Raw genomic sequence first — 19,453 nt, forward strand, 5'->3', positions numbered from 1 at the left:
CTGCCCAGTGTGCGCTCAGGATAATTAACATGTCACAACACAGGAAGTGAGCGCATGTAAATCAGAAAGTGTCAGGTTGCCTAGCAACCATGACACTAGCGTCTTGAAACGTACTGAGGGAAATGAAGTGAAAGATCTTCGTTTTAACTGACAGGTTTCACTGACACTCAGAGGACCTGCAACAACATGAAAACACATCACTGTAACACTCAAAACTGCAATCATATGAAATCATAACTGAAGGACTGTGATGATGTTGTGTTATGGAGCGTCTGCTGAGTCCAACCTCTAAGAATTACGAGTCTGGACTTTAATGATTAATGATTCAAAACTCAGACATCAAAGTTTCTCACGTTACAGAATCAGATGAACAGACATGAAGGGATATTTGTGGTTTTATGCACAGAGTCAGAATCAGACTCAGAGGTGTTCCTCGTGATGTTTGGTGATGGAAACAGTCTCATCGACGTTTCCATCACCAAACTAGAGAAACTAGTAGCTGCACGCAGCAGAGTTTAGCACAGCTGATCTCTGTGACACATCAACAGGAACAACATGTTGTTAAACAGGACTGTATAAAGACTCAGAGTCTGACTCACACCTGAACAATGAGGCTGTGCAGCATCGTCCTGTCACACCTGCTAAACCACTCGTATCAGTTTGAGCCCGAACAGTAACACGGTCACATGACCGACGAGGCCAACGCGCCCAGACGAACGTCTTCCTCGTGGAACTAACTTGTTCCTGTTATCAGATTTGTGAGCAGCAGCTGAAACTACCACACGAATAAATGTTCTTCAAACTGTTTGATTCCAGCCAATCAATAATCTATAATCATGAGGATTCAAACACAAGAGCTGAACGTGTGGTTACATTGTAACCTTGGTTCTCTGAGTGAGAGACTCTCTCCCCTCTGTCACATATGGAACAGAGGGGAGAGAGAGTGTCGGTGTGATGGAGGACATCAGGTCCAAACATCACAGAAACAAACAAACTGTTAAAGGAGGAAACAAAGCAAACTTACAGTTTCTTCACACAGAGACACCAACAACAAGCTCCACTGTCCCACTCTGATCCTGTCTCCTCCTCTTTTATTCTTGCTCTGAGCTCTTTTTGGGTGTGTGTTTCTGTCTCCACCCACAGGAATGCATTGATACACTGTTGATAACGACTCGAGAGCAGACGTGTGACAGAAAACAGAAAAATAACCTAAACACCTAAATAACGTAAAATAATCAGAATATTTATTAATATGTTTAATTTCTCTTTAAAAACTTTTCTGCTCCTCAAATCCTTTGTTTAAGTTCAATCTAAGGAAAGAAAAGCGTCTTCTTTAAGTTTCTCAAAGAAGTCCACGATCTGTAGGCTCATGGAGACACTGTGTGCTCACAGCTAAAGGCTGCAGTCAGCTGTGTCAGAGCGTCCAATGATCCTTTAATAAACACTCAGAGCTCCATGTTGATGAAGCTGTCATGTGTGAGCTTGTGAGGCTCCTTTAAACTGGCTCTGCTCTGTCAGATGCTCACCTCTTCTTCACTGTCTCATCAATCTGCTGCACTCTTCATCTCCTCCTCTCTCTCTCTGCTGTCCTGTTTAAAAAAACAAACAAATCAGCGTTAGCCAATCAAACTCTGTGCAGATGCTGCAGCTACAGCTGATATGTCATTCAGCTGTTCATCAATCAGCTTCTGCTGCTGTTTATTCTGCTCTTACTCTGAACACGTGCAGATCTAGATTTTCTTGGGGTGTCAAAATCAAAGCGTTTGTTTTTTCAAACACATGTGCAGGTGTTACACATGGTTTTCATAAAGTAGCAGCCAGTTGAGGAGGATGACTCTGAGGATGATGAGGTAACTTTTACAAACATGAGAAACCTCATAGATGGGAGCCAGGAATCATAAAACTAAAATCAGTTGGCGTTATCATCACACCTAACGCGTTATTTACGAACACGTTAGTCCCAACACTGATTGTTACAGGATACAGCAGCAGGGAAAAGTTCTGGACTGTCACGATTGGTCAGAATTAGCCCAACAAAATATAACCAATTTTACCTTTTTCTAAAGACAGAAAACACATCTAGTCCTTTTTTCTTTTACATATATTTTTTTAATTAATCAACAATAAAGCTCAACGCTACACCAGCTTCTAGCTTTGATTGACACAAAACTTAAAAATCAGCCTAATTCTGAGGAGTCACTGCATGACACTCACAGTCTTTGTCATTGTTGATTCTTAGCTCACAAACAGTTCTTATAAGGACTAACTAGTGCTGACAGTTTAGCTCTTCATAAAGTTACAGGAGGATAAAATAAACATGAGATTGTTGAAATAATCCTGTCTGATCACACGTGTGGACAATAAACGCTGTAACAGAAAATGAACAGTAATGTAACCACACTCATCTCTCACGTCTGCACTAAACTAAAACGTCACTACTTCCACATCTAGTTTGTTTTAATGGAGGCGGAGTCTCCCTGCCCAGTGCGCACTCAGGATAATTAACTTGTCACAACACAGGAAGTGAGCGCATGTAAATCAGAAAATCAGGTCTAGAAACGCAGTGAGGGAAATGAAGTGAAAGATCTTCGTTTTAACTGACAGGTTTCAAAGACACTCAGAGACCTGCAACAACATGAAAACACATCACTGTAACACTCAAAACTCAATCATATGAAATCATAACTGAAGGACTGTGATGATGTTGTGTTATGGAGCGTCTGCTGAGTCCAACCTCTAAGAATTACGAGTCTGGACTTTAATGATTAATGATTCAAAATTCAGACATCAAAGTTTCTCACATTACAGAATCAGATGAAGAGACATGAAGGGATATTTGTGGTTTTATGCACAGAGTCAGAATCAGACTCAGAGGTGTTCCTCATGATGCTTGGTGATGGAAACAGTCTCATCGACGTTTCCATCACCAAACTAGAGAAACTAGTAGCTGCATGCAGCAGAGTTTAGCACAGCTGATCTCTGTGACGCATCAACAGGAACAACATGTTGTTAAACAGGACTGTATAAAGACTCAGAGTCTGACTCACACCTGAACAATGAGGCTGTGCAGCATCGTCCTGTCACACCTGCTAAACCACTCGTATCAGTTTGAGCCCAAACGGTAACACGGTCACATGACCGACGAGGCCAACGCGCCCAGACGAACGTCTTCCTCGTGGAACTAACTTGTTCCTGTTATCAGATTTGTGAGCAGCAGCTGAAACTACCACACGAATAAATGTCCTTCAAACTGTTTGATTCCAGCCAATCAATAATCTATAATCATGAGGATTCAAACACAAGAGCTGAACGTGTGGTTACATTGTAACCTTGGTTCTCTGAGTGAGAGACTCTCTCCCCTCTGTCACATATGGAACAGAGGGGAGAGAGAGTGTCGGTGTGATGGAGGACATCAGGTCCAAACATCACAGAAACAAACAAACTGTTAAAGGAGGAAACAAAGCAAACTTACAGTTTCTTCACACAGAGACACCAACAACAAGCTCCACTGTCCCACTCTGATCCTGTCTCCTCCTCTTTTATTCTTGCTCTGAGCTCTTTTTGGGTGTGTGTTTCTGTCTCCACCCACAGGAATGCATTGATACACTGTTGATAACGACTCGAGAGCAGACGTGTTACAGAAAAATAACCTAAACACCTAAATAACGTAAAATAAACAGAATATTTATTAATATGTTTAATTTCTCTTTAAAAACTTTTCTGCTCCTCAAATCCTTTGTTTAAGTTCAATCTAAGGAAAGAAAAGCGTCTTCTTTAAGTTTCTCAAAGAAGTCCACGATCTGTAGGCTCATGGAAATTCATTTTGTTGTTTTTTTGAGCAGAAACACCAGAGTGTAGAGCAGGAAAACGATCCCAGCAGGACGTCTCTGTTGGGGAAATATCCCAGTTATTCCCCTGAGCCTGGTTAGTGAACTGAATCAGAGCTGTTCATCGATCCTACAGGTGCTAACATACAAACACGATCAGCAGCTTCTCTCATATGGAGAACACACTTCAACATCTGCAGCAAATCCTGTGTTTTATGTTGATGTGACCAACATCTTGTGTTGAGTCTTTGAAGATGAGGAGCCAAACACAGACAGTGGATCCAGAAGGACTGTTTATTCAGGGCTTTAATACGACTGAACTGATGCTTCACATCCTGTTTAGAGACGATCGACCAACACAGGCTCAGTCCTCACTCATCACACGGACTTCAGTCACACTGGGATCAACAGAGGAGACTGTTCACCATCACAGTTCAGCAACAATAATCAGAGCTTTTCTCTCTTGGTGAGGATCACATGTTCTGACACACAAAATATCTTCTGCTTTAACTCGTCTCTCTTTTTTAGTTTGGTTGTCGTGTTTTTTACTGTTTGTTCCTGTCAGTGTCAAATATGAGAGCAAACTGTTTTATGCAGGAGCCAAACCAACACCAAGCTGACCAAGAGAACCTATAACACCACCAGAATTTATTATCCACACTTTACTGACAGATTTATGTGCAAGTAAAGCTGTTTTTTAAATTATGTTCACTGCTTTCAGCCAAGGAAGCATTCGTTCTTGGAAGTTCACCAAACGAGTAAATCCAGTTCAGCAGAGTTCCAGTTTGTAGCACAGCTGATCTCAGCTGATCAACAGTAACAACAGTAGGGGTGGGCCATAGAAACGATATACGATAGAAACGATATAAATTTGGCCAACGATAGAGATTGTGACTATACCGCATGTTGATGATGTCATCAAGCTGCGCCTGTTTTGGTCGAAAGCATCGCAGCAGCTACAACAATTATCATCTGCAATTATGGCGGGCGACAGTCATAACAAAGAGATGAAGCACTATTGAAATATGGCGAAAGCCAAAAAGTTAGCATTCATCCTCCAGCTTCACTGTGCTAATGTTATGCTAACATAGCTGTGTCGCTAGCAGTCATGTAGCACAACATTATATACCAGGTAGTCCAACTTCAGTAACCCTGCAAACGCCACTGCTGTTTAGTCTTCATTTATGTTGGAAGTGATAGCAGAGCTGTACGTTTGAATTAGTTTCAAAAATCTCTCAGTCAGAATATGCTATGAAATGTTTAGGTGGAAACTAGCGAGCTAACTTCCTGTTAACTTCTAACTCCGTTAAATTGAATAAATTCTGTTTTCATGGATGCCTGGATGTAGGGCTGCTCGATTATGGCAAAAATGATAATCACGGTTATTTTCATTGAAATTGAGATCTCGATTATTTGACAATATTTATTTAACAATAACAATGTGTTGAATAATGACTTTAAAGGTTGTCAAAAAATAATATTAAATAGTGTGCAAATACTGATAACAGTGCAAATGTTTGCAATATAAAAAAATAAATGAAAAATGTAAACATCTATGTTTAGTGAACTTTGCAGTGTTGCTCTGTGGTGCAGCTATGACACCGTAGCAAAGTTTACACACAGTCTACTTGATCCACGTCTGACTGAACCCATGTTTCCAAACCACTGAAGTTTTTTTTACCTCTTTTCAACCAACAGCAGTCACTCTCCTCTCCAAATAACTTCTGTTTAGCTTTCCAAGCTTCCCTCGGGTCCTCTTAATCAGCGGTCCCCAACCCCCGGGCCTCGGACCGGTCCCGGTCGGTGAGTCGTTTGGTACCGGGCCGCGAGAGTTGAGGCTCAGGTGTGAAATGTATAGTTTTCAGGGTTTTTATCGGTTTTCCATGTTATTTTGTTATCGTTTTTATCGTTGACTTGGTTTTCCTGGGTCTTTTCACGTGTGTTATGAATAAATTTTCTTTTTTTCGGTACCGGCACTAGTTTTATTTTGTTGTATTTATCCGCGACACCTTAAAGGCCGGCCCGTGAAAATATTGTCGGGTATAAACCGGTCCGTGGAGCAAAAAAGGTCGGAGGCCGCTGCTCTTAATTGTTGTGACACGTGTTCGAAATGCAGAGAGGTGCGCTCGATTTGCCACACGGAGCAGCGCGAGAGTAAAGCACGAGGGAGGGGCTAATAATCGGCTCAGTCATTTTTAATGATCGTTGAAAGCCCAGATCGTAATCGAGATTAAAATTCGATTAATTGAGCAGCCCTACCTGGATGTTAAACTTAATTGTTACACCTGGTAAAGCAGCAACGCTGATGATTTAATTAAAGATGAAAGAATTTAGACCATTTTTAACTCTTTGTGTTCGTTTGACTTTGGTACCTGAAGCTGTCGGAGTTTTGGACCCAGATTACTCCGTGAAGCTCCTCACTACGGCAGCCGTAATGCTCTGACGATCCATCAAGCAGTGCTGCTTACCAAAGTTGTACTAAAACATTTTTAACAGATTTCTGCAGCCAAAATCGGTTCGAGGTCAGTAAGCACAACCAGAATTCATACATAAGGCACACTCTCGATTTTTGAGGAAATTAAAGGATTTTAAGTGTGGAAAATATGTTATACAGAAGAATATATCGTGATATGGATTTGAGGCCATATCGCCCAGCCCTAAACAACAGGTTATTAAACACATCAGTTTGATCCACAGATCAGATCATACATCAGGTTTACTTCATGTAAAATAAACGTCTCACTCTATGAGCTCCATCAGTCTGTGTACCTCCTCATTGTCATTTCTGAGCAGAGTTTACCTGCACACTTCCTCATGTCTGACAGTGTCACAGTGTGTGTGTGTGCCAACATTAACCAGCTTATCATCAGCTCCTTGTGCTTCATGAATAACTCAGACTGACAGAGTGATGAACAGAGCACAGAGGGAGGCTCTGCTCTGGTCCATCAAGCAGGATTCACATAGTAACATGTTTTTCCTTTGAACACTTCATTGTGTTTAACTTGAAACAGATTAAAAAGTGTTCGATTGTGCACTTCACACAGTCCTGAGTCACAGAGGCTTAAATGTGTTTGATTCTGAGAGGCTTTACTCCTGCATCAACATCAAGTATATGTAGGATTTAAACCGCAGTGAAAACATCCTTAAATATTGATGGTGTGTGAGAGAGTCTGTATTTACTTCTGATTATCTCTGTTTGCAGTGACCCTGAACTGAGCTGGAGCAGCTTCATGTTGTTTTGACGTCACTCAGTAAAACCTGAATGTCGGCTTCTGAAGAACAAACTGGTTTCATCTGTTTCCAGTTAAAGGGACGATCATTGTTCCACCAGTGATGTTGGATCCAAAGTTTCATTCAGATCGTTTTAAACTGTTTATCAAAGACAAATGTTTGAGTGCAGAGTTACTGACTGATAACCAGAGTGGATTCAGCCAATCATCAAATCATCTCATTGGTTTTATTTTATGTAAATACAAACGTCTCACTTCCTGATCTGCTCATAAAGTTCCTAAAGACAAACTGTTAAAGGAGGAAACAGAGCAAACTTACAGCTTCTTCACACACCAACAACAAGCTGCACACTAAACACAGACACACAGGTGATTCCTGGAAGGAGGCGGGGCTTCACCTGAAGCAGGACAGGTGGAGACTTGATAGGAATTTTCCCCGTACAGGGAGGAGGCTGATCTTCAGATGAGTTCCTGTTAAATCTGACGAAACAAAGTTAAAAGTGGACTCAGTCTTGTCTGATTTCACTCTGTTTTTCACTGAGCAGGTTTAAGTTTTATTAATGAAAATCAGCAGAGCTTGGTACTGATGGAAGACCCTCCTCTAATCGTTGTCATTCAGAGTGATCCAACCTGTTTGTGAATGCAGCTCACAGACTCTCCACATTTCCACACGACTTAACAGACTGATGGTGTTTTTCCTTCAAACAAACTTTACTGAGAACACTCAGTGACACTCATGGACGCTCCAACAGAGTGAAGATGGTGATCAGGATGAAGAAGACTTTAGAGAGTTCTCAGAGCTGCTGAGCTTCTCACAGTGGAGACTCAAAGTCAGGACTTTAACCTTTTTAAGCATCTGTATTAAAGCAGATATAATATTAAACAGTGCTGTCATATACAGGCTCACCTCCAGGAATAAACATGCAGACACATAAACTTGTGTTCATGCTGACATTAAATAGGAACATACAAAATGATTTTATCAACTCTTACAGTTCAGATCAGGCAGAGTGGAGCTGTTTATAAAGACCAGTCAAACCTAAGATAAGATCATGAGAGGTGGAAACAAAATCCCCAAATGACTCGTTTGTATTTTAATGTCACAATAACTCGTGTGTTGCTCACCTAAAGTATAGAAAATGAAAAAATCAATTGAGTTTAATGTCATCAAATTAATGTTGCAGTTCATTTTCACTGCAGTGAGATAAAAAGGTTTAGTATCTACGTGTTAGCTGGTGTTTGTTTGCTTACAGCTGTTCAGTTTTTAATGTTTGTCAACATCTACAAAGATTTTAGTTTTCTATTATAATCATGTAAAATACTATTCTCACCGAGAAAAAGCAACGATTGAATGTCACAGCTCAAAGTCTGACTTTTCCTACTAAAATAAAACGTGTGAGTGATACGTGTCAGGCACGCTGTCCACAGGGTTCATACACCTTTTTCAGGGTGAAATTCAAGTACTTTTTAAGCACTTTCAAGGTCCTTTTTCAAGCTTTTTTGTTCATCTCCCTTAAATAAACAGGCAGCCTGTAAGTATGAAATATTCATATACAAACACACATAAATGTGTGTACTGTCGCAGTGGCTGATTGTGCCCCACAGGCCTCAGTGTGAGCTTGAAGACATTTATAATCTTTAAGTAGTTTGATGTGTCGGTGCTGATGATAAACAGTTTGAATGAAACTTTGGTAGCACAGGAACAAGAGGCTATTCTTTGTGACCATATGGATCGGTCACATTACCGTTATTTCACCCAAAGGCACCAAGTTAATACTCAAAGAAGCTGCAGCTGTACACACGAATATAAACAGTACTTGGTGACACCTTTGCTTTTAGCCTCTAACCCTCTGGGGTCCAGGCTGTAATTGGCTGTTTCTGACTACTTTTGATTTGTTCTCTAGATTTCACCTTTAAAACTGTTATTTTCTCATTTTGACAAACTGTAAATATGTAAATATTGTGCTTAAAACATGAGTAGAAAGTGATATTTTTGACTGTAAAAACCAGAAGCATGTTTAACAAATCATTTTCGTAACTTGAAATGCAAATAGAAATTGTGCATTTTTAAAAAATATGCACAAGTTTTGCAAACAACAAAGTTATTTGGTACTGTTGAGCTAAAAATGCAGCCGAGGCTCAGACGTTTTTCATATAACCATTTCAAACTATGTACAGAACAATCAGCTGTTCTGCATCAAAGAAGAAGACACACGAATGATTTATGCAACTCCAAAAAATAGTTTGTGTCACTGTGACACAGAGGAGAACAGCACAGGGATAAACCTGCAGGTCTGACAGCAGCTGTGTCAGCGTTTACACTGCAACCTGCCTTTGGTGGCTTTAAGGCAGCAACTGTGGCGTTCACTAGTAGAACTGACACACAAAACAACAACTACACACTAACTACACAAGACAACACACTAACCTGAGACTCCAAACACGGTAAACGTCACAAACCTCTCACCTATCAAATCTCTCTCTCTCTCTCTCTCTCTCTCTCTCTCTCTTCCCAAACAACCACATGCCACATGTTGCCATATCATTTTTTGATTGGTCCATTTTTCCACCAATAGGGAAGGAGTGTTTTTTCTTTTTTCACTCACAATCAAAGCGTGTTTGCTAGCGCTCTCCTTAGAAAACGCCGTTTTTACCGTTTCTTCCCGGAGGAAACGCCAGTTTTATTCAGAAAAAACATCAGTTTTACGTTGCCTATCAACACGATTTAAAAGCTGGTACATAGTTTGAAGTCCGCACGTTCGACCCAAGTTGAAATGGAGACTCTGGGTCCGTCGACCCCAGAGGGTTAATCAGAAAGCCTAAGTTAGCTAGTTATGGTAAATGGTCTGTATTTGTATAGCGCTTTACACTCTACACAATCATCCACCTATTCACACACACATTCACACACTGATAGTTATGTATCGGGCTAATGTTTAAAGTTTTCACTTGAGTAAATTAACTCATATCACTGCTAAGTGATGTTAGCTATGTTCACAGCATATTCCATAACAGCGCTGCCATACTGCATCACACTCAGTGCATTTCGATCATTGCTCCAGCGAGTTTGATAGCAACATAATAATCATAATTTTTTAAAAATAGCGTGTGTAACATACACATACTGGAAAATTATTTACTAGCACTCACCTATCATGACTGGAGAGCGCAAACTCCGCCATTTGTTCCATCAAACACTCATTAAAACAGCGACCTACAGGTATGTTAGCGCACTCATCCCCGACTGTCCGACGGAGGGGCGGGGTCACACGGTGAAACAGACGCAAGGCAGCCAGGCGGGGAAATTTTGCTTTTACATTTTGCGACTCATTTTATTTTTATATCTGACAAGAAAAGTATTCAACCAGATAGTTATTTGTGGTGAATGAAATACAGTTACACTTTTAAGCACCACATCTGAAATTCAAGCACTTTTCAAACCTTGAAAAGACAACATTCAAGGATTTTCACGGATTTCAAGCACCCGTATGAACCCTGTGTCCGTCTCAGCTGAGTACATCAGTTTTGTTAAGTGCTATAAATAAATAAATAGATCAAATAAAGTAGCAACATCCTGAGATCTCGGTGTTAGAAAAACTGAATCCTTTTAGAGGTGAATCGTTGTATCTACAGCCTCCAAGGAAACCGGTGACTTCACTTGTAATTAAGCACATATTTCAATCAACTGATGGTTCCTGTATCACATCTGTACAAAATGCAATAAAAGTCTAATTTTGCTGTGGTCTTTGTCTCCACATATCTTACATCTGTGCAGTTCTTATTGGCCATAACAAAATACATTTGAGTGCAAAGGAACCATGGAAAGTGTCTCACATGGTGTGTTAGCTGAAACTAACAACACAAGTTAGCCCAGGGAGCACATGTGGATACGCTAGCATCCATTCACAGGCTAACACAGCTAAGAAATCATTAGCAGCTTCTACAATCACATTTCCAACAAAACGTCGTATCCTGACTGGTTTTAGAAGTCAGACACCGGACTGTGAACCACAATTCAATTTGCAAATAAACGAGATTCACCAGGATCTTCTTCACAGAATAAACTCTGTGGTTCAACACGTTACTGGACAGAAACTTTGACAACAGCTTTGTGCATCTACAAAACAAAATCAGTGCCTCGTTTCATGGAGCTAAAGAAACACAGGCTCTATATACAGAGAAACTCACCCTGCTCCATGCAGACAGATGCAGTGAAACCATGAGCAGCACTACGGTGCATTCACGGTACATGGGGAAACTCACTGCTCTACAAAAAGTAACATTTAAAATAAAATAACCAGAGATTACACTCTCCCTCTCTAAACAGCATGAGTCCCTTCATGCATCGTTGACCAACGTGGACGTGGTGGAGTAACAGTTGTGGAGAATGCAACAGCTGAGGTTTGAGAAAAGGAGCTAATAGCCAAGGTCAGCGGCTCTCCTACTTCCTCATAAGGAAACTTCTCAGCTGTAGCTGAGCAGGATATCATTGCATTTGAATCCTCCTCGCTCTCTTTAACCCGAGTTCCTTCTGATTGGTTTCCTGGTTCTACAAAGAGAGTCTGCTGCCTGAGGGCCCCACCTCCTCCTCCACCTACTGCTGTGGACATTTACAAAACGTCAATCCAAGAAAAATTGTCTGGTTTGTAATAGATAGTCATTTTTTATTAGAGTCTACAGCAGGAACCAACCTGAACCTTGTTATGAGCTGAATCAGTGCTGGACTGTAGAAATGCTGTTTCAGTGGCTGCTGCAGGAACTAACATGGAAACGTGTTCAGCAGCTTTCCAGCTCTAATATAGGAAACACAAGATCAGAGTTTGGACACACTGGAACCAAACAGTTTTGTCTCGGACTTTTATTTCAGCATCATCGTTTGGGTTGAATTAAAACCTTTCAGCAACGCTAACCAGACTTTACGAGGTAAACGTGCATCTCCAAGAATGTCTTGCTAAGAGTTGCGTGTTCTGGGAAACAACACACAAATCAGTGGCGTCAATAAGGTTGTGTTTCATGTAATACTCTAGACTTTACTGTGAGACCATCACTAACATGCAGACGTCACAAAGTTGTTCACGGATCACATTAATCCAGAGTCACAGACATGCAGAGACACTTCCAGGTATAACATATATAATCCACACAGTCAGTCACAGCTGAGCTCTTTACTGAAGTCAGCATCAGCTCTCTGCTCGCTCTCACATCATATTCATGACAATCAGACGTGTTTCAATGATGCTGCTGTTTTCAGCCAAGCACACAGTCTCCATGGAAGTTTAAACTGGAAACACTGGTAACTGCAGCAGAGTTTCATTTGGAGCAGACCTGATCTTTGTGACGCATCAACATGTCAACACAGTATTTAACAGAACTGCAGTTTGCATCAGATCATACATCAGACTGACCACGTTTGTAATTTCATCAAACCTGCCATTAACATATTCAACAGTACTTACACTATCTTAAACATGTTTTCTTTTTAAAATGTTTGCATATTTATTAAATATAAACTGTGCAGTATTTCATTGATGGAGGCCAAGAAAACACAGTTACAGGAGAAATGTATTTAAGCTTGAAATGTAGCTGCACTCGGTAGAATTGAGCCAACTGGTTGTCTTCATTTTCAGTTCTGATGAGCTCACATGTTTAAGATCATCAGTTTAAAAAACCATAAGGCCGTGGATCCTTAAGGGTTTTATGGTTTGAGTTTACAGTGAGAGGTGTTGATAATGATGTTGGCTGTTTTCAAGTTGAACAATCTTCCAGGGAAGTTTAAACTAGAAAAACGAGTCACTGCCTGCAGCAGAGATTCAGTTTGCAGCATTCCTGATCTTTGTGCAGCAGCAACAACATGTTGTTAACAGAGCTGTGTAAAGACTGACTCACCTCACCAGGCTCTCTTTCATTCACATCATACACAACATTTACTTCATTACAAGCTGTGCTGCTCAAGTTACTGGAAATAAGTACTCAGTTACTAAGTAATCCCATGTCTTTACTGATTACTTATTTTCAAAAGTATTTGGTTACTTTACTCTTTAAAAAAACACGACTTGAATACGTAATAAAGTAGAAAGTAGACATTTCAGCCCGAGACTTTTTTCTGCATAATCCATCATATAGAAATGAATCAAATTAAAAAGCCTTTCTTTTAATTGTTTTATTGTTTTTAATCTTTTTATTTTATGCATCAAGAAAAGATTAAATTATATTATAGCTGTTTTTGACTTGATGAAATGTGTTTAACATTTAAACCTATTTCCTGTATATTCCAGCACATGACATAAAATAATGTTTTGTGTTTCCACTCCCGAGTGGGGCGGGTGGAGGTCTGCCCACAGCGGTCATGTCAGGGGGAGGATCCGGGGGTTTCTCTGTCAATGTCACGTTCCCATGGCAGCGTGCTTGCTCAGATCTGAAGTGTTATGGTCCTGGGTGGGTGGCCCAGTGTTTTTTGAGTTTTGGTTCCTTCTCACGGTTCCTTAGTTTTTTAGTGTTTCCTGAGTTCTAGTTTTAGGGCTTGTTATGTGGCTTCCTTCTGCATTTCCTGTTTTATTGTGAAGGTCTGTGTCTTATGCCAGAGTGTTCAGTTTGCATTTCCCCTGTCTTGTCAATCAGAATCGGCCGTGCCTCCCTCCTGTGTGTAGTTTCCCCTCTGTGTATTTATAGTGTGTGTTGTCTCGTGTTCGTCGCTGGTTCGTCTGTGTCGTCTCCTTCACGTCTCCCTGCATATCTTTCTAAGGTAATGTTTGTCGCGCTGTTGCACACACAGCACGCTCGTTTGTTTCAGTTCGTCAGTTGCAACAAGACAGCTTACCAACGTGTACGTAATAAGCTGATACTCCTGGGTGCTACACACTACAGTGTGCGCTGTACACCTACTTACTGGTTGTGTCGCATCAGTCTGTGTCTCTGAGTTAACTTGTGTTTCTCCTACAGCTCCGGACCGCTAAAAATGCGCGTGCTCTTTGTGAGCTCGTTCCCGGCTCGTAACCAGCGCGTTCTGCCGTCAAGGGCGACCATTGGTTAGATGTGATCATGTGACTGATGCAAGCCAGATGCTTTTATTTAGCAAAACTGTGATTAATAGTTAAATATTATTGTTGAGGGGCACAGACAGGACTCCGCACGCACACACATAAAAAAATAAATAAAAAAAATTTAAAAGTTGCCTCAACAAAAGGGCACTTTGGGCACTCATCAGGAAAGGGGCGGGTGCTCAAGCCCCTCTAGCCCCCCCCTCTGCACGTCCCTGAACTGGAGGACACTCAGGACTTACACAGGCTAATGATAATGATCAGGGTTCATATGCCTTTTTCAGGGTCAAATTCAAGCACTTCTTAAGCACTTTCAAGGTCCCTTTTCAAACTTTTCCAGCACATCCCTCCCTCACCGCCAAAAAAAAATGCATGTTTCAATTCACATCACCTCAGTAAGACCATGTGAAAGTTAAGACAAATCATCCTAGGTGAACTTAAACACCTTTGTTCCCTTTTTGTTAAGAAATAGAAAAACACTCCACACAAAAATACTGCAAAAGGAAACTGTCGCCTTATATAAAGAGTGTATAAACTCAAAATGCACATGTCACTTAAAAATTAAGATGTGAACAAATCAACTTGTTAGATATTCTTCTCCTGTTGAAAAAACCCCCAAAAAGAAATAAATAAGTCTTCTCATCAGATATTGATGCTTCTTTCCTGTGTGACAGAAAATAGGAGACAGATGTTTGTTTGTTTTTTAAGTTAATTCCCAATAAAGCTGTTTTACTGCTAACTACATTGCTGTCTGTATTATTGCTGAAGTCCTAAACGATCACCTTTAAAGTAGAGCTGGGCGATATGAGATTTTTTCATATCACGATATGTTTTTTTCATTTCAGGCGATAACGATATCTATCACGATATAAGCCAAATAACTATATTTGTAAGATTTAAATGTGCCGTTGCTCACAAGTAAAATGTGAAATAATCAGCAGCTTGTTTTTATTTAAATATTTATTTCCCATAATAAGTTCAACAGGGTAGATGTACTTAAGGAACATGAGACTTTTTCAGATAAATAAAGGCAAATATTGCAAACTACACAAAAGGCAGCCGCTAAAGCGTTTAAGTTTCAAAATAGAACAAACGAAACAGACTAAACTGTCAATTCCACTTAGAAACAAAATATTAATTCTAAAAATAAATCTTAGTTTGTTTTACAGAAGAACAGACAAAACTGACCAACTTTTGTCAATATCAAATAAACTGAGAACTAAAAGGAAATTCTCAATCTCTCCTTGTTGTATAGCTGAGCTTTTCAAACAGTTTTAACAGTTACTTTAGTCTGACAAAAGCCGAATGACGAATTAGCGCTTCCAGTCAGAGACTGAGGCTACGTCCACACATACACGGGTATTTTTGAAAACGGAGATTTTCCGTTTTCGTTTTTAAAAATAATCCCGTCCACACATAAAGGCAGAAATGAAGGAAAACGCTGCTATGAACATGCCAAAGCAGCAGGTGGCGCTAGATTCCTAACCGTGCAGAAATGTTGGCCAATCAGAAGTCTAGAAGCCTCGGTGGGAAAAAGTAAACAAAGCTGGGGCATAGAAGCAGAACCGAGTCGTATGTGTGGACGGACAGTAACTGTGTGTATATGTAAGCATTTAAACACTGCAGAGAGTAGAATTAACAGTATTGTAGAAATTCATTTCACTGAAACAATAACGTGGCGCACAGTGTGACGCATGCACCAGTTTATTGTATTTCCAGACTTGCTTTCGGCACATTTACAGTGCACGCTACTCTGTTTTTTGTCAGACTTATAGCCGAAATACCTTCACACTACGGAGCTTCTATGGCTCTTCCGTTCGACAATCTCTCCGGCGTTGGAACCATCATCTGTTTTCTCTTCGGTCACGCTCGGTTGATTTTTCTAGTCGGCACACTCATTTCCTCCATTACCCGCTGGCTGCTTCCCAAACAAACACACGTGTGGCTACTTAGTTTGGATTGGCTGACCTTTTTTTTTTTTTTTTTTTTTTTTTAAGAGGACAAGAGCGGCGAGGTCTATCGCAATAGTTTAATTTTTCTATCGAGAAAAAGTTATATCGCGATACATATCGTTATCGTTCTATCGCCCAGCTCTACCTAGAAACCAGGTCAATGTGTCTGTAGGTTCAGTCATCCAGGTCATGTGATCTAAGGAGCTTGGAGAGAAAAGAGACGTCTTTAAGTTTCTGGAAGACGTTTCATCAGAGAAGCTTCTTCAGCTCTAAAACCAAACGGTGGAGAGTCCCAGATATTTAAACCTGAGAGGGAAAGAAAGCATGTCGCTGACCCACCACTGATGTTATTTCAAGGAGGAAACTGAGAGCCTTTGCACCAGGAGCACAAACATCAGCTCCAGCAATGATCCACTGATGTGTTTTTATTCCATGTATGAATGTTGTTATTGACAGAGATGACGTTTGTGTGTCAGTGATGCAGTGACTGTTGTTGTTACCTGTACAGGCTGGTTAGACTCTATGAAACAGATCATACAGATCTCTGCATGTTAGAAGAGACTATTAAAGGTCATGAATGAGACAAAGGCAGGGAGGCGTCCTTTACAGCTAAACAGCAGAGTGAGAGAACAGCCAGCACCTCTACATTTATCACATTATACAGCACATGTATGATACTGACAGGGATGAGAAGAATTTAGTGATTCTGATCCCATCATTGATATTACTTATTGATTCTCAGTAGCTCTGCTCTGACAGTCACCACCATCACTGAGCAGCATATCAAAGACATTTGTGCACATTAACTGCATGTTGTGGCTCAAATGTTTGTGCATGTTGGAGGCATTTCCTCTTTGTTGTGATCAGTGTTGGTCATTACTCAAAACAGTCATTATTACACATATTACACAGAACACTTTGATTAAAAGTAATGGAGTACGTTACTTCATTACTCCTCATAACATTACTTTGATGTTACTGTGTGAAATGAACAAATGAGCATGTAACAACATAAAGCTGAGGTACAGCCCCACACACCAACACAGATCCTGATGAGGTCACGTGATGTTTCTCTGAGTGTTTATGAACACAAATCAAAGATGAAACAGCACAAAGACACTTCAAAGTGATTCTACTGTAGAAACATGAACAGGTAGAAACCTGCAGCCTGACTGCTCATCACTTTGTTACCTGTTCAAGTTCAGCAGCAGCAGCTCACTTTATCACGGTGCTGGTCTGGGGTCAGTGTTTACTCAGCTTTACGTCACTCTGGGTTCTTGGCTAGCCTAGCTTTAGCTTAGTGTTAGCTTAGCGTTAGCTTAGCGTTAGCTTAGTGTTAGCATGCTGTGTGCTAGCTTAGCGTCAGAGCTCTGCAGGTGTCTCGTGTGTAAATATTAATCACAGTGACAGTAAAGGAGGTAAAGGGCTGTGACGTCATCACGTACGCTGCGTCCTCTGTGGGCTCTGAGTGAACTCAAAGTACAAACTACAAGTACACAAACACGAACGTAGCTCAGAGTGGCGGACACACTCGGCCTCGTTGGTCCAGCTGTGAGTCCGTTACCGTGAACTATGGAGCGGCAGATTTGTGCTGAACTAAGCTGCACACAGCTGATGTTAGCCAGGAAACATTACACACTGACTTTAATGGAGAGACCGGAAATACAAACACACACAGTTTGTTGTGTGAAGAAATCAAACACGAGCTGAACAAACAGTAAAGTTCCTAAAGACAAACTGTTAAAGGAGGAAACAAAGCAAACTTACAGTTTCTTCACACCAACAACAAGCTCCACTCCACACCTGGACACTAAACACGGACACACAGGTGAGCTGCTTCCTGGAAGGAGGCGGGGCTCCACCTGAAACTCAGCACAGGTGGGAGGGGCTCAGCTCTGTGTGTGCTGATGTGTTAACTTTAAAAATATGCCGTCTGACTGCTCAGACTGAGTCAGAGTAAAGTTCACATGCTGACGTGTGGAGACATGAAACCTTGTTGTAGCTGCAGGTGTGAACACACTGATCCCAGATCAGCTCTGCTGTATTTGTAACATGAACATTTCTGCTGCAAAGCTTCAAATGTTCAGCATGTTTCTCTGTTTCCAGTCTATAGATCCAGTCACACTTTCTACCTTCACCTGTGCAGTAAAGACTGAGAGCAGAGCTGAAAGCAAGCGTCCAATCAGTGAGCAGCATCAACACCTGAGCTTCATTCAGACTCTGTTATTGAAGATGTTGTTGGTACAAAGTTCATCTGCTGCTCACATGAATCCATGAAAGATTTATTTCACTGAATGTTTCTTCAAAGCTCATTTCAACCTGTTGAAGTCATGAATGAAAGTGCAGACTGAGAGTGGATCACATGATGTTTGAGGTGTGTCATGTGACATGTTCAGTATTGTCACACATGTCTAGATTGTCCCTGATATCATAACTGCTCAAACACTGATGATTATATTTGAAGAATTATTCCTGATGGCAGCAAAGTTTGAATGGAGCTCTCTGTCTGTGCTGATTTGTCGCCCTCTGGAGGTCAAAGCACAAACTGCATGATGTCACTGTAACCACCACAGAGACAGGAAGTGTTTTTATGACTGAAACACTGAAATGATGCTAACGGCTGTCGTTAGGCTCACTGACAGCAGTGCTGATGTGTTCATGTCAAACACTGGCTCAGGTCAGACTCCTTCATCCTTCTCCAGCGTGAGGCCGCCCTCAGACCCACAGGAGCTCTGACCTTTGACCTCCTGACCCTAACCATTTTAGTCTTGTTGCATCTTTAAATGCAAATCCATCCAAACTGTAGCCGAGCAAAAGAAGCTGGAAGCTGTTCTATGAATGATGTTCATCCCAGAGTTTCTGTTAAACGCTGCTGCTGTGCTACATTTGTCATTTCCTGCTTTCACTACCATCCATGTCAAAGTGCTGAACTCATCTGATCACTTTAATGCAGTAAAGCAGGAGCTGTAAGTCTGACATTTATTTACTGTCATTACAAACACACACATCTGGATTAGCATTCAGACAAAGGGCTGGAAAAAAATCAGCATTTGATTATTATCATTAAATATCCTGTTTATGTGGATGCACTTTTCTATCTGTCAGTGCTGAAAGCAGACGTCACTGATCACATGACTCTGAGGGATGTTTCCAGCACTTTGCTGAATCTGAGCCATGAAGATTTAAGGCTCAGCTCTGAAGGCAAAGCAGGTCTGAGCCTGTGTTAGCAAGCTGTACCTAATAAAGTGGCAGCAAGGACTCAGTCAGTAATGATCAGAGCCAGCAGGGGGCAGCACAGAGAGGTGAGGAGCTGTCAGAGAAGCAGGCTCACATCAGACTGGTCATATTCCATCATCTATACCTGAAATCATCAAACACACGCAGAGCAGAAACATGTGGAAACATCT

General features: G+C 41.0%; 1 protein-coding gene across 1 annotated transcript in view; it reads right to left on the reverse strand.

Moving 5' to 3' along the window:
* The window catches only part of LOC147337049 (protein NLRC3-like), a 646,813-nt gene that overhangs the window by 520,690 nt on the left and 106,670 nt on the right, over window positions 1-19,453 (reverse strand). The gene's annotated exons all lie outside the window — the stretch shown is intronic.

The sequence above is a fragment of the Aulonocara sp. 'chitande type north' Nkhata Bay genome, linkage group LG3, assembly GCF_057382095.1.
Source record: "Aulonocara sp. 'chitande type north' Nkhata Bay isolate Kocher_YH1m ecotype deep benthic linkage group LG3, A_spYH_male_GT1.1, whole genome shotgun sequence".
NCBI lineage: Eukaryota > Metazoa > Chordata > Actinopteri > Cichliformes > Cichlidae > Aulonocara > Aulonocara sp. 'chitande type north' Nkhata Bay.